Genomic DNA, 16,955 nt, shown 5'->3' with positions numbered 1-16,955 from the left:
TCCTGTCAGTTGTAAGCCTGCAATAACCTCTAGAGTTCCCAAATACTTACATCAGATGAATTCTGCCATTGCAATTATTGTTTATATTAGGGGATGGATTTCTAGTGCCTCCTTCTCTGCCATCATTCCATTATTCTCTCCTTGTTCTTCTTACATCTTCTCTCACTTTTAAGTTTCCATTGTCCCCAGAATACCCTTTCGTTAGTGAGAAAATAATTAAAGTTGGAAAAGACTCTTCTGGGAGGAATGGTTTTAGCCTTAAGCCAAGCCCTTCATACAAGTGAACATTTGTGCTTACTGCATTAAGGGTTATTGTAGGAGATAGAGACAGGGGAAGGTGGTGGGTGGTCTATGTAGGCTTAACTCCAGTTCTTAGTACAAGACATGGAATGTATTTCTGGAAATTTTGGAGTACATGCAGTGAGTCTGAAATATGTACAGGTTAAACATAATTATTAAAGAAGAAACAAAAACTGCATACAAACAATGAACGCTTTGAACCATTAAATTGATTTGGTCATTTTAGTTACTGTAACAGTTGATGAAGATTGTGTCAGAATTGATCCAGCTGCTGCAAATGATATTGATCATTCCAATTGTGAAAGAGATTAGATCCTCATGTCACACTGCAAAATAAAGTGGAGATTTGGCAATTATTCTCTTGATTTGATCCATACGCTGTTGTCATTGCTTTTCTTTACGTCAGTATTGCCAATTCTCTTTATGGGATGAAGTATTTTCAGTATTTACCCCCAAATGCTTATAAACTCAACCCAATCTCTCTTCCAAAATATGTGTCACATTTTGAGACGACTGTCACCCAGTTTGAATTAGACAACATAATAAGGTGATAATGACAAACGTAGGGTGACAAGGAAGTTTCACCATTATGCCCAAGGAGGGAAAAATATGGAAAACCATCCAAAAGGGCATAGAAAAAATTCTTGGGGCTTGTTAAGTTACATAATCTTTTAGATAAAATGAGCTTTTTCTGAAAAACTCTTTTGTTTCCATTAATTAAATAGAACTTATACATATCAAATAGCTTGATCAGATAGATTTCAACTAAACATTGCAAATTAGGGGAGAAGCGAGGCATGTGATTGTTTCAAGTCCTGTTTTCAGTTCAATTTGGCTTAGCTAATTGGATTGATTATGCAATTACCCACTCTGGCTGCTAACATGGCCAAACAACCGACTCAACCACATCTCTACCCAATGCTTTCTGCTCTATGAAATGTGTGCTGATTTGATACAGCAAAAAAACACTGGCCAGAATTTCTAAGGAACAAGTGATATTAAAAACGGTGGATTGCTGGTTTCCTCCTGTGTAATTAAACACCACAGCTCAAGTTATTTGAAGGGTCTAACAGTCTCAGCAAAATATTTATATTTTAATGTAGTTCTAGTCACATGCTAAAAAAAAATAAAAATAAAAACGAAAGCAAAAATCAGAACAAAAACCCACAGGGTTTTCTTGATGTTGCTACCATTAGCTCTTGATTTTCAGACTGGATGGAACAATGCTAAGAATGTATGTCAAAAGTTCTTTGGTTAAATTAGAAAGTAAATACCGTTTGCTACATCCCAATACTTTTGAAGACACATTTCGTTTCTGGTCCAATTTGTACCTATTTGTGTAACTTGAAAAGCAAGCCACCTATATTTACATTTACTCTGACATGTCTTTTCAACCAAACTGCCTAAAATTTCTATCATTAGCATGGCTAGGGTGGACTACAGTAATTTATGTAGTTGACAGACATTAAAATGCAAATATTATTCAAGATGGAAGAATCCACTTACTAGTTCAGTGGGATTTGATTCACTTGGCAGATTAAAGATTAGTGAACAGGACTCAAAGAAATGAAAACAATCTTTGTTTCTCCAGGGAGGAGCAAAGAAAAGAAGGCCAGGTCAAGGCACCAGAAAGCCCACAGCCAATGCACTAAGAGGTGTGGGGTGCATGTGCACTAGCGGGTATAGGATATGTGTAAACTACCAGATGCGGGGGGTGTGCCCACTGGTGGATGCAAGGGGTGTGTGCATTCATGAATGTGGGGTGCATGTGCACTGACAAATGCAGGGTGTGTATACACTAGTGGGTGTGGGGTGTGTGTGCAATGGTGGGTGCAGAGTGGTACGGGCTCCAGTTTCTCCAGGTTTTATTTTTCTTAAACCTGACCTTGTCCATTTATTCCACTCTGCAGATGTCTGATGCACCCACCAGATGCACTAGCGGGTGTGGGGGGTGTGTGCGCTGGTGGGTGCAGAGTGGCACGGGCTCCAGTTTCCCCAGGTTTTTTTTTTTTTTTAAATCTGACCTTGTCCATTTCTTCCACTCTGCAGATGTTTGCAGGGCATAAGTGTAGGCTCTAATTTTTGCAACCTGATGTGTGTTGTACTCCTACCACTTCATTCACCCTCCGCTGAGAGCAGGCAAACATTTCCAGTAGTCCTAATTTTTCTTTTTTCCTTCTGAGACATTAATTGAACCTGATTTTTTTTAGTCCCCACAGGAAACCAGGATCTGGGAAAGAAAACCTATCAACATCTCAAGGGGACTCACATACAATAGGTAAAATTCCAAATCCCACATAGCATATGGGGATTACACACCTGCAGGGGCGGGCAACCAGACAGTCGCTCCCAGGAGATATCAGGTGCAAAACCAAGTCAGAGGTTACAAACCAGATCTGCACTGGGGCTCCCTATTGAAAACTGAGGCTGTCACTGTACTGACCACAGGGGAGTATTCCTGTTCTGTTCTCTGTGGGAATTGATGGCTGCTTACTCTTCACACTTCTTGGAGACTCTGTGGCTTCCCAGATGTTGTCCCCTCCCAAGCCAACTCAGCTAAATCGTTGCTAAATGAAAAGGTGGTTGTTTGTAGTGAACGCTACAAACTGAATTTGAAACGCCTAATAAGCTACTGAAAATTACCTCACGCTTTCCGATGTCACAAACTGTAAAAATACAAATTAGGCTGCAAGTACAGCCCAGTCACGACGAACACTGCTATATGTTCAAATAATCAAGTCTCCTTTGCAGAGTCTATTGAAGGAGATTATTATGAGCGATCATTCGCTAATCATTATGTGACAACTATCTTTGTCACAGTGATCTCCTCTGCCTTGTCTGTTTTGTGGGTGATGCTCACATGTTCTCAGAAGGTGATGTTTTCCCCCACAGAGACAGCTCTTCCTGGAGCTCCAATTGATGTGAACCTTTGCTCTCAGCCATTATCTGCACACAGCCAGGATTCACAGTAAATCAGAGGAGCTGGGAAAAATACAACTGGACGGCTTCTGGGGAAAAATACAACTGGACGGCTTTCAGTTCCAATCACGTCTTGTTTTACCTCGCTCTGGCCACTCAGTTATCGGGAAATAATGGATTTTTTTTCTGTGAAACTGAAAGAGCAGGATTAAAATTTTCAAATTTAAAAATGTTCTCCTTCTGCATTTTATGTGATAAATGGAAGGGTTTCTTTGAGAGAAAGAGGGAAGTTTCATTTTCTTCGAATGGAAAAGAGATCTTTCAAGATAGAAAATCCTGTTAGTTTTTATCCTTAGAAGGCGGCTCTTGTTTTGCATGGAAGGTTTGTAAGGAAGGTGGAATATGCAATTCCTGAATGTGTGGTTTTGGAGGGATGGTGGACATTGCACATCGTCCGCCTGAAGAGCAGTCAGGGTCACTTGCAGAAGCACCCCAGAACCTGCTGTATGACTTGCACTGAGCAGGAGATGTGGTTCTCCTGAGTCCAGCAACCTGTACCCCAGGCCTGAAGCTCTACCAGTCTGTTATAAACACACTTGCTGCAGTTCTCATGGGGAAGCACAAACAGTTTTAAACATGGACATCTCTTTTCCCAATTTGTTTAATAGTAACCGTCAGCCGAGTTTAAGACTTTTTCTAAACCTCCTTCCAAGCAGGGTGATTGCTCCCTGGCTGGTAGTGGACAGGAGCATGCCACACTTCTTCCATGTTTTGACATAAAGACCTACTAGAGTGCTGGCAGTTGGGCTCAAATCTTTCACGGTGTGCCCCGTGGGTCCCCCCTAAATAACCCATCTATCCCAAATGTAATAACTTGGCATTTGAAACCTTCCAGGTTCATGCTCAAGCCTCATCCATCTGGACATCTGGACAGGCCCATGTACCATACACACAGAACTCCCGACATTCTTGCCTTCCTGCTTCTGAAGTTCTAACCCTCTCTGGGGAAAACTGTGTGCATACATTCCTAACATTTCAAAGTTTTCTGTCACTTGAGGCACAACCAGATACCCCAGGCCTCCTGGCAATACCCCGATTTTGCTCCTCCAGGCAGCACATCTTACCTGTTATATCTTACCTGTTACCTTACATCTTACTTGTTACTTTGCATCTTACCCGTTACCCTGGGAGTAGATATGGGCATCCTTTTCAGAATAGAGACCATGGCTTGGGTTTCTCTGTATCCTGCAGGGCCTGTGGATTGCCTTGTGAGTAGAAACTGCCAAATGCTACTTATTTTGAGTATAATTTTATTGTGGAACATTTGGAGAATACAAAGAACTAAAGATGAAAATTCCATACCATCACTGATGGTCCCGTTACCCATATGGAACCACAGTGCCACTGTAAATTGTTTGGTTTAGAGTCCTCCCACCTTTTTGATGAATGTGCATGAATGCATTTTAATATGTTTGCAATAACTATTAGGTTGGTGCAAAAGTTACTGAGATTTTTGCTATTACTTTTCATGGCAACAACTGCAATTACTTTTGCACCAACCTGATAAGTACAAGACATAATGTCTTTTAGGGATTCTTTATCATTATGCTGGCTTCATAAAATTTGAAAAGTACATTAAAACCTATGGAAGAAATTTCAGATGATCTAGAATTGTATTTCTCAGGAAAAGAACTGTCTTAGTGCTTCAGTGTATTTCTTTCACATGTATTTAATATTGTGCAATGTAAAGACCAATGTAAAAATTAACAGAAAAAGAGATGACCCAGAATGGCAGAGGTGTGAAAATGGGCTTGATGCTAGAAAATCTCTTCTACTACAAGATGTATTCAATTTCCCTTAATTGAAAATATGATTTCACTAGTTGAGTGTAAATTTTGAAGACATAAAACCATTATTCGGTTTATTTGTGACTGAGAACAGCCATTACCACGCTGTGGGTGTCCACACTGCTGGAGGGAGAAATTGTGAACAAGCCCTAGTGCCTTTTAGTCACTAATTTTCCCAGTGAAATGCCATGTTATGATTGGTAACTGAACCACGGTTATGAAACGGTGGAGTGAAACAGCCCCAGCCATTGTTTTAGGTGAGTTTCAAATTTGGCAAGAGCTTCTGTTTGTACCCCAAGGAAATGAATGCTGCTCTGTCACCACATTCTTGGAATTCAACAGGAGGCAGCAACAGAGAAGCAGGCATCTCAGGAGGCCCTTCGGAACCTCAGATCACGAAGCCTCCTGAAAACACGCAGTACACTGGGTTCCTAACGGTGTAACCTGGTGTAACCTGTGCTAACACTGCCTTCTAATGTGCAGCTCTAAAGCATTGGCCAGTATTTGGTTGGTGATATGGTTTCACTATGTCCCCACTCAAATCTCACCTTGAATTGTAATCATCCCCATGGGTCAGGAGTGGCGCCAGGTGGAGATAACTGAATCATGGGGGCGGATTCCCCCATACTGTTCTTGTGGTAGTGAATAAGTCTCATGAGAGCGGATGGTTTTAAAAATAGGAATTCCCCTGCACGCACCCTCTTGCTGCTGACACGTAAGACATCCCTTTGTTCTTCGTTTGTCTTCCGCCATGATTGTGAGGTCTCTGCAGCCATGTGGAACTGTGAGTCCATTAAACCTCTTTCTTTCATAAATTACCAAGTCTCTTTATTAGCTGCATGAGAACAGACGAATACAGTTGGCTAACACATATTTTCGCAAAGGGTATGCAGATGAACTATTCCCTCAAATTTACAAATCAGGCAATAGTATTCTGTCTTGTTCTCATTGAAATATATCTTGATTGGATTATACAATTCTTAGATCTCAAACTTTTCTTTGCGTTGATACGCTATTTCATTGCTTCTTGCCTTTAGTATTGCAGAGGAAATTTAAGTTAGCTTGTTTTTACTCCTTTTATTAAAAAATATTTTTTCTAAGAATATTTATGGGATTTATCACACATATACATCTACACATACGCATACAGACATGCAAGCATGCATGTTACATATATATGATTTCCTATATGCATTCGTTATGCTAAGTAGTTTTTTCTTAGTTCTTGAAGTAAGTTGCTCTTATGCTTCTGTTGTTCCTTTGAGTTTTCAGCACAATATTCATTGTTATCTGTCTGCATTCAGTGGTTAGTTTCCTGTTTACTTCTCTTATAAAATGATGGGTCAGCTTGTTGGCTGAAAGGAAGTGTGCTGCCCATCATAATCCATCTCTTGGACACACAACTGTGTATCTAATCTCTTTCTAGACATCCATGTGTTTAACAATTTGATTGGTGTTGATCATAGGAGAACTCCTTTTTCTTATAGGACGTAACCTGTTGTGGGACGAAAATGGGAACCTCCTGCTTTCAAGTTCTCCCTGATTTTGGACATTTAAATCCAAAGACATGAAAACAAGCCAAGAACATTACACATGATTTTTAAAAACTGGAAGAGAGTGAAATAAAGGAAGATGAGACAGGAAAAGACCTGGTAGAAAGAGCAGTAAGCGCAATACCAAGAAAGGTGCAAGATCCGTGCTGAGTCCTTGGAGCCACTGTTGGCCATGAGACCCTGTCTCCCTGGAATGGCTCCTGCAAATCCTGCAGCTTGCAATCCTTGAGAGAGCCACTGGTGGGAAGCACAGCCCCAGCACAAATACAGCAAGGGGTTTCAAAAAACAGAGGCTGCCGCCTTTTGTCGAGTTCCCTCCCTGTAATCCAAGACATGAGAGGTTCATCTTCAGGTTTTAAAGTAATGTGTGGAGCTCTGGCAAGCTCCAAAAGTGGTCTCTGATTTTTGCTTCTGTGTGTGTCTTTGGTCTGAACTTGAACTCACGGTATTGAATCTATTGGGATGGGTTCTCATCTGCTGTGGCTCTTGTCTTTTCGACACACATGTGACTCCGCCTCTGTCCAGCTAGACGCCTTCTAGTGGACTTCTCTGCCATTGGACATGGCCTTCATGGTATTTGATAGGGTTATTGCTTTAAGTGTCACAAACTGCCTTAGCCTTATCTTCTCTCAACCCCGAGAACATCCATTTCTCCATGGATCTCTGGTTTCTTGACAGCAGAAGATAGTGTTCCATAACTACCGTCCAGGCACAGAAAGAGCTATTGCTCTGGAGTGGTCATTTATGGTTGTCAGAGCAAGATGTATACATTTTTTAGGAAGATGAGTCATGGATAAGTCATGAATTTATGTGGATATGGCCAACTTAAGCCAAGGATTAGCAAGTTTTTCCCTAACGTCTTTAACTTTGTCTTGTAACCTCTTCTCTCTTAAAGTGAACATTTTCTCCCAAAAGGAATGAACAATTATTCATTTGCTTAAGCTAGTAGTTTTTTCTTTTTCTTTTTCTTTACTTTTTCTTTCTTTTTTTTTTTTTTCCCAGAGAGAGAATCTTGCCCTGTCACCCAGGCTGGAGTGCAGTGGCGTAATATTGCCTCACTACAAACTCTGCCTCCAGGTTCCAGCAATTCTCCTGCCTCAGCCTCCCAAGTAGCTGGGATTTCAGGTATGCACCACCATGCCCAGCTAATTTTTGTATTTTTAGTCGAGACAGATTTTCACCATGTTGGCCAGCTGGTCTCAAACTCCTGACGTCAGGTAATCCACCTGCCTCAGTCTCCCAAAGTGCTGCGATTACAGATGTGAAAACTACTCCTGGCCTACTTATGCTAGTAGCTTTAAAATAACTCTCAAAGTAGTCTCAGGACCATACTATTCCTGGGTTGCCCATCGGGATAATGAATGCACTGTAGGATTTCTTTTTGTGCTTTTATCACAGGAGGGCTGTGCTTTCAAAATACTATGTCATTACATCTGTTGAGGTCATTCTTCTCTTCCTGGTTAAGATTTCTACTTGAAATACATCAATTAATTTGGTTCAGTCTGTGTTCCTTTTGTAAATATTGCATAGGTATATTTGTCTCTTACTACATTTGCAAAATTCTGTAACATCTTTATGTATTTCCATACTCAAAATTATAAACAAGATAGGTGTAAAGAAATCTAGTTTCCCTTTTCATTCTTACTTCTTTCTTCCCTCTGCTTGGAGGCAAGCTTTTTAAGTTAATTCCTAGTTTTTGGTTATATTTTTTCCCGAATTATTGTCTCTTTTGTAAGGCAGTTAAACAATTTTGTGGCTCAACATGGTTAGTTGTTCTCTCTGCTTCTTCTTGTACAGCTGAGTCACCAGAGGCCCATGAGATTGGGTCGTCTTCCCAGAGACCTATGGTTCTCCGGCAGAGTCCTGGATTCTGGATCCCACATCCAAGCCTTCTGAGAGTGTGGGTCTCTGCTCCCCAAACAGGCAGATGCTGTGGAGTCTCTTGTTCATGGTGGGCCAGGACCCAGGGGGTGCTGAGCACCAGAGACTCTGTGGTCTCTCTCTTCACAGTCATCCGGGATTTCATGTTTTAGTACAAATGAAAGCTACCTGATTTCTGTCACAATAATGAGAGGGTGAACACTCTCCGTAACTTTGTATTTCATATGTATTTGATATGTAGAAAGACAGAGTGGAAATTGCTCTGAACTAGGTTCAAGCCTGAAAATTGGTCATTTTTGACAGTTGAGTTAACTTCACCTCACCACTTTGGTTAATAAATCCTCTTCAACTCTTGACAGACAGGAGAAAGATACCGTTGTACCACACAACAAACTCGGGTAATTGCGTTTCCTAAATGGGGTAAGTCTGCTTTCACCGGGAGCTGAAAAAAAAAAAATGCATGATAATGCTTTTCTCACCACTCTGCAGGTCAAGGTGACAATTCTTGCAGAGGTTGCCTCACCCCTCAGCGATGGGAGAGGGACTCCCAGGAGACGGGGGTTGGGGGGCAAGGTGGGAATGGCTGTGGGGCTCCCACTAGCCGCGGGGGAGAGGAGGGGATGGCTGCGGGCAAAAGTAGAAAGAGGAGGGAGGCAGGGGTGGCTCCCAGTAACCAAGGGGGCGGGCCGGGGGTGGCTGCTGGGAGCCCGATCCCGGGGGGGTGCCTCACCCCCGGCCATGGGGATCCCCGAAGCCAGGGGGCCAGGCCGGGGGTGGCTGCTGGGAACTGGATCTGGATATCTGGAAGAGTATCACAAGGGGTTGTACAGTGTCTCTGATACTGAGAGTAATATCAATCTCTCGGCCTTGGAATATTGAGAAGGATGAAACAGGGTGGTAGTCCACCCTTTGCCACATTGCGAGTAATATCAGCATATCCCCTCCATGGATATTAGGATCTATATCCCAGACTGGGTGTACGCCCCCTGCTGTACAGAGTGTAATATCATCCTCTCCCTCCGTGGATAGTAATTACAATATCACTGGGCGGGAGCACACAGCCTGCCAATTATTATCATCCTCTCCCTCTCCGTATACTAGGAACAATATCTCAGAAGAGCTGTACCCTCTCTGCCATATTGGGATAATTACATAGGCTTCTTCCGGGAATATTAGGAGCAATATTACCGGGTAGCTGTCCATTCATTGCTGTTTGGAGTCATGTCATACTCTACCCCCCTTTATATTAGGATCAGCGTCACGTGGTGAGTGTACACCTACTGCCATATTAAAACTCAAATCATGTTTCCGTCCCCGAATATTAGGAACAGCATCACAGGTAGGTTAACACTCCCTGTGGAATTAGGAATAGTAATATGATTATGAAACATCAATGATCCATTTTAATAATTATCAATGATACTAATGATTCATAGGATACCATGATTAATTATGGATAATGATTTGAAATACATTATGCATGCTTTCAATTAATTATTAATATTAATGTCATTTAATAATATTATTAGTTCCTAATACTAATTATTATTTGATCACCAGCATCACTTGGTATTGATTTAAGTCCCATTAATTGCTAATATCATAATTTTTTAATTAATAGTGATATTCCTAATAATTATTATTAGAAATCATTAATATTTTAAAACAGTATTAACTTTTACTCTCTTTTTTGTAATCATTAATATTAATAACTATTATTAATGTTAATATAATTATTAACATGAATAACTAATAGACTGATTCCTGATATCCACCAGGGAAAGGACGATGTTAATTTATATATCACAGACGGTGTACACCCCCCGTGATAGTGTTTCGAATTTCTGCTTGGGAGAGGAGGATATCACACCCAGTATCACAGGGAGTAGAAACAATCCTGGGATACTGTTCTTAATACTCAGGGAGGAAGAGGCTGATATGACTCCTAATACAGAAGGGGTTACCCACTCTGAGGGTGGGCACACTGGGGGTGTACAATCGTCTGAGAAGGAGTTGATAATTTTTGGATGGGGAGATGATATTACTCACAATATAAGAAAGAGGCTGTGAGTCCACCAAGGCTCCCAGAAGCCAGGGGGGCGGACCGGGGGTGGCGGCTGGGAGCCCGATCCCGGGGGGGGCCTCACCCCCCTGGCGATGGGGCTCCCAGAAGCCAGGGGGGCGAGCTGGGGGTGGCTGCTGGGAACCGGATCTGGATATCTGGAAGAGTATCACAAGGGGTTGTACAGTGTTTGTGATATTGAGCATAATATCAATCTCTCAGCCTTGGAATATAGAGAAGGATGAAACAGGGTGGATGTCCACCCTTTGCCACATTGCGAGTAATATCAGCATGTCCCCTCCATGGATATTAGGATCTATATCCCAGACTGGGTGTACGCTCCCTGCTGTACAGAGTGTAATATCATCCTCTCCCTCCGTGGATAGTAATTACAATATCACTGGGCGGAAGCACACAGCCTGCCAATTATTATCATCCTCTCCCTCTCGGTATACTAGGAACAATATCTCAGAAGAACTGTACCCTCTCTGCCATATTGGGACTAATAACATAGGCTTCTTCCGGGAATATTAGGAGCAATATTACCGGGCAGCTGTCCATTCATTGCTGTTTGGAGTCATGTCATACTCTACCCCCCTTTATATTAGGATCAGCATCACGTGGTGAGTGTACACCTACTGCGATATTAAAACTCAAATCATGCTTTCCGTCCCCGGATATTAGGAACAGCATCACAGGTAGGTTAACACTCCCTGTGAAATTAGGAATAGTAATATGATTATGAAACATCAATGATCGATTTTAATAATTATCAATGATACTAATAATTCATAGGATACCATGATTAATTATGGATAATGATTTTAAATACATGATTATGCATGCTTTCAATTAATTATTAATATTAATATCATTTAATAATATTATTAGTTCCTAATACTAATTGTTATTTGATTACCAGCATCACTTGGTATTGATTTAAGTCCCATTAATTGCTAATATCATAATTTTTTATTAATAGTGATATTCCTAATAATTATTTTTAGAAATCGTTAACATTTTAAACTAGTATTTATTTTTACTCTCTTTTTTGTGATCATTAATATTAATAATAATTATTAATATTAATATAATTATTAATATGAATAACTAATAGACTGTTTCCTCATATCCACCAGGAAGAGGACGATGTTAATTTATGTATCACAGACGGTGTACACCCCCCGTGATAGGGTTTCGAATTTCTGCTTGGGAGAGGAGGATATCACACCCAATATCACAGGGAGTAGAAACAATCCTGGGATACTGTTCTTAATACTCAGGGAGGAAGAGGCTGATATGACTCCTAATACAGAAGGGGTTACACCCTCTGAGGGTGTGCACACTGGGGGTGTACAATCGTCTGAGAAGGAGTTGATAACTTTCGGATGGGGAGATATTACTCACAATATCAGAAAGAGGCTGTGAGTCCACCAAGGCTCCCAGAAGCCAGGGGGGCGGGCCGGGGGTGGCGGCTAGGAGCCACCACCCCCGGCCTCACCCCCCGGTGATGGGGATCCCAGAAGCCAGGGGGGCGGGCCGGGGGTGGCTGCTGGGAACTGGATCTGGATATCTGGAAGAGTATCACAAGGGGTTGTACAGTGTGTGTGATATTGCGAGTAATATCAATCTCTCAGCCTTGGAATATAGAGAAGGATGAAACAGGGTGGATGTCCACCCTTTGCCACATTGCCAGTAATGTCAGCATGTCCCCTCCATGGATATTAGGATCTATATCCCAGATTGGGTGTACGCCCCCTGCTGTACAGAGTGTAATATCATCCTCTCCCTCCGTGGATAGTAATTACAATATCACTGGGCGGGAGCACACAGCCTGCCGATTATTATCATCCTCTCCCTCTCCGTATACTAGGAACAATATCTCAGAAGAGCTGTACCCTCTCTGCCATATTGGGACTAATAACATAGGCTTCTTCCGGGAATATTAGGAGCAATATTACCGGGTAGCTGTCCATTCATTGCTGTTTGGAGTCATGTCATACTCTACCCCCCTTTATATTAGGATCAGCATCACGTGGTGAGTGTACACCTACTGCGATATTAAAACTCAAATCATGCTTTCCGTCCCCGGATATTAGGAACAGCATCACAGGTAGGTTAACACTCCCTGTGGAATTAGGAATAGTAATATGATTATGAAACATCAATGATCGATTTTAATAATTATCAATGAAACTAATAATTCATAGGATACCATTATTAATTATGGATGATTTTAAATACATGATTATGCATGCTTTCAATTCATTATTAATATTAATGTCATCAAATAATATTATTAGTTCCTAATAGTCATTATTATTTGATCACCAGCATCACTTGGTATCGATTTAAGTCCCATTAATTGCTAATATCATAATTTTTTTATTAATAGTGATATTCCTAATAATTATTATTAGAAATCGTTAACATTTTAAACCAGTATTAATTTTTATTCTCTTTTTTGTGATCATTAATATTAATAATTACTATTAATATTAATATAATTATTAATATGAATAACTAATAGACTGATTCCTGATATCCACCAGGGAGAGGACGATGTTAATTTATATATCACAGACGGTGTACACCCCCCGTGATAGGGTTTCGAATTTCTGCTTGGGAGAGGAGATTATGACACCCAATATCACAGGGAGTAGAAATAATCCTGGGATACTGTTATTAATACTCAGGGAGGAAGAGGCTGATATGACTCCTAATACAGAAGGGGTTACACCCTCTGAGGGTGTGCACACTGGGGGTGTACAATCGTCTGAGAAGGAGTTGATAATTTTCGGATGGGGAGATGATATTACTCACAACATCAGAAAGAGGCTGTGAGTCCACCATGGCTCCCAGAAGCCAGGGGGCCGGCCGGGGATGCGGCTGGGAGCCCGATGGCGGGGGGTGCCTCACCCCCCCCCCCGGCGATGGGGCTCCTAGAAGCCAGGGGGGCCGGCCGGGGGTGGCAGCTGGGAGCCCGATCGCAGGGGGTGCCTCACTCCCTGGCGATGGGGCTCCCAGAAGCTGGGGTGGCTGGGAGGCCGATCGCAGGGGGTGCCTCGTCCCCCGGAGATGGGGCTCCCAGAAGCCGGGGGGGGGGGGCGGGTCGGGGGTGGCGGCTGGGAGCCCGATCCCGGGGGGTGCCTCATCCCCCAGCCCTGGGGCTCCCAGAAGCCAGGGGGGGCGGGCCGGGGGTGGCTGCTGGGAAGCGTATCTGGATATCTGGAAGAGTATCACAAGGGGTTGTACAGTGTCTCTGATACTGAGAGTAATATCAATATCTCGGCCTTGGAATATTGAGAAGGATGAAATAGGGTGGATGTACACCCTGTGCCACATTGCCAGTAATATTAGCATGTCCCCTCCATGGATATTAGGAGCAATATCCCAGACTGGGTGTACGCCTCCTGCTGTGCAGAGTGTAATATCATCCTCTCCCTCCCCGAATAGTAATTACAATATCACTGGGCGGGAGCACACAGCCTGCGAATTATTATCATCCTCTCCCCCTCCGTGTACTAGGAACAATATCTCAGAAGAGCTGTACCCTCTCTGCCATATTGGGACTAATAGCATAGGCTTCTTCCGGGAATATTAGGAGCAATATTACCGGGTAGCTGTCCATTCATTGCTATGTTTGGAGTCATGCCATACTCTACCCCCGTTTATATTAGGATCAGTGTCACGTGGTGAGTGTACACATACTGCGATATTAAAACTAAAATCATGCTTTCCGTCCCTGGATATTAGGAACAGCATCACAGGTCGGTTTACACTCGTTGTGGAATTAGGAATAATAATATGATTATGAAATATCAATGATCGATTTTAATAATTATCAATGATACTAATAATTCATAGGATACCATTATTAATTATGGATGATTTAAAATACATGATTATGCATGCTTTCAATTAATTATTAATATTAATGTCATCTAATATTATTAGTTCCTAATACTCATTATTATTTGATTACCAGCATCACTTGGTATTGATTTAAGTCACATTAATTGCTAATATCATAATTTTATTATTCATAGTGATATTACTAATAATTATTATTACAAATCGTTAACATTTTAAAACAGTATTAATTTTTACTCTCTTTATTGTGATCATTAATATCAATACTTATTAATATTCATACATTTATTAATATTAAGAATTAATAGACTTGTTCCTGATATCCACTGGGGAGAGGACGCTGTTAATTTAGATATCACAGACGGTGTACACGCCCCGGGATAGTGTTTTGATTTTCTGCTTGGGAGAGGAGGATATGACAATCAATATCACTGGGAGTAGAAACAACCCTGGGATACTGTTCTTGATATTCAGGGAGGAAGAGGCTGATATGACTCCTAATACAGAGGGGGTTGCACCCTCTGAGGGTGTGCACACTGGGGGTGTACAATCGTCTGAGAAGGAGTTGATAATTTTCAGATGGGGAGATGATATTACTCATAATATTAGAAAGAGGGTGTGAGTCCACAAGGCTCTCAGTAGCCAGGGGGGCGGGCCGGGGGTGGCTGGCTGGGAGCCCGATCACAGCGGGTGTCTCACTCCCCGGCAATGGGGCTCCCAGAAGCCAGGGGGGTGGGCCGGGGGTGGCTGCTGGGAGCCCGATGGCGGGGGTGCCTCACCCCCCTGCGATGAGGCTCCCAGAAGCCAGGGGGGCGGGCCGGGGGTGGCTGCTGGGAGCCCGATCACCGGGGGTGCCTCACACCCCTGGGCGATGGGGCTCCCAGGAGCCAGGGGGGCGTGCCGTGCCGGGGTTGGCTCCCAGAAGCCAGCGGTGCGGGCCACGGGTGGCTGCTGGGAAAACACAAGAAAATAAGAGTAATACATCATGGCAGATTAATGGCTAGGGAAAATCTTAAGTTTCTGGTGACATATTTCAATACTCCAGGTTTTGATTCTATAGAATCATAATCTCAGATATCATTGACTTACTTCTAGAATGGGTATCTTAAATGTGGGCCCTATTTTAAATTCATATAAAGTACATTCAAGTCTAGTCCATTCAGTCTATTCAAACTTCTACTAAACTTTCTCTGTATGAGGAATTTCAGGAGATAGAAAGATTAAGGGACATTGTTGAACCACAAAAAGCCTATTATTAGTAGGGAGGGCTTACTTTAATTACTCTTGTATTCGTTCACTTAAAAATATGGTTTAGCACCTTGCTATATGCCAAACACTATCCTAGGTAGACAACAACAATGATCAAGACAAGGGCCCTGACCTCAAGGACTTTACTTGGCCAGTATAGAATACAGGAAAAATAGTGGGGCTGCTGCTGCCCAAGTTACCAAAGAATCACAGTGAAGGGCATCTATTCCAATCTTGAAGAGTCAAAAAGAGGTTCCCAGGAGGAAGTGACATTTAAGCTGAGCCAAGTTAGGGTGGGGAGGGGCCACAAATGCAAAGGCCTAGGAGCTATGGTGAGCTGGTAAATGTTTAGTAACTGTCTCTCTAGACAGAAGCAAGAATGCCCTAATTTGTAGATTTTGCCAGTTTCCTTGATTTACTCCCACCATGACCTCACTGAACATGGAATTGGGAAGAGACATGCACCACATGCTCTCACACGCCCATACAAATCAATTCTAGAACACCACTGCTTACAGGTAAAAGTATGGTACTTTCGGGCAATGTCAAGGCCATCTATACAATGGGAACTGTGTGTGTGTGTGTGTGTGTGTGTGTGTGTGTGTGTGTGTGTGTGTGTGTATAAGCGCGTTTGGGGCAGTGAGCAGGGGAGGGAGTGGAGGTAGAAAAGGGAATGGTGGGAAGGAAGGCTAGAACATGCCTACATGCCGTTCTAAAGAGTTTGGACTTTATCTGGAGCTGTGCAACTTCATCAAGTAAATATGAATCACTGAGGCAAATATGGAGTCATTGAATGGTTTTAAGGAAGGGGGTGACCTTGTTGAGAGTGATACCTATTGTTGACAGCAATAGCCTATTTTTCCCTTCTAGAGAAAGAGGATTTTGCCTGTTTTCATCCCAGCCACATCTCCAGTCCTTAGAACACAGCCTGCCATAACATGGCCTCTCCACAAGAAACAGGAGACTGCTTCCAGTGGTCTGGAGTATGAATGAGAAGTCATGAAGTCAACCTAGAGAATGGAGACAGTGAGTGAGATAATATGTATAGCAAAGGGAGCAAGGAACTAAAGCTGCCACTGTCAGCTAACTTGAAGTCAAAGGGTTGATTCAGGGATTTTTTAATATAAAAGAAATGTGGCCAGGCATGGTGTCTCATGCCTGTAATCTCAGAACTTTGGGAGGCTGAGGCAGGAGGATTGCTTGAGCTCAAGAGTTCTAGACCAGCCTGAGCAACAAGTCTCTATTAAAAAACAAAATAAAATAAATAAAAGA

The 16,955-nt window shown here is 42.4% G+C and overlaps 1 long non-coding RNA gene across 1 annotated transcript in view; it reads right to left on the bottom strand.

Moving 5' to 3' along the window:
* Positions 1-7,568: 7,568 nt before the first annotated feature.
* The window catches only part of LOC119625379 (uncharacterized), a 62,332-nt gene continuing 52,945 nt past the window's right edge, over positions 7,569-16,955 (bottom strand). Inside the window, exon 3 of the long non-coding RNA XR_005241582.2 lies at positions 7,569-8,942. This is a non-coding gene — a long non-coding RNA (uncharacterized lncRNA). The remainder of the gene's footprint in view (positions 8,943-16,955) is intronic.

The sequence above is a fragment of the Chlorocebus sabaeus genome, chromosome 13 (genome assembly GCF_047675955.1).
Source record: "Chlorocebus sabaeus isolate Y175 chromosome 13, mChlSab1.0.hap1, whole genome shotgun sequence".
NCBI classification, from domain to species: domain Eukaryota; kingdom Metazoa; phylum Chordata; class Mammalia; order Primates; family Cercopithecidae; genus Chlorocebus; species Chlorocebus sabaeus.
The sequence above is the reverse complement of the archived record's forward strand: the minus strand, read 5'-3'. Positions and strand labels throughout refer to the sequence as shown.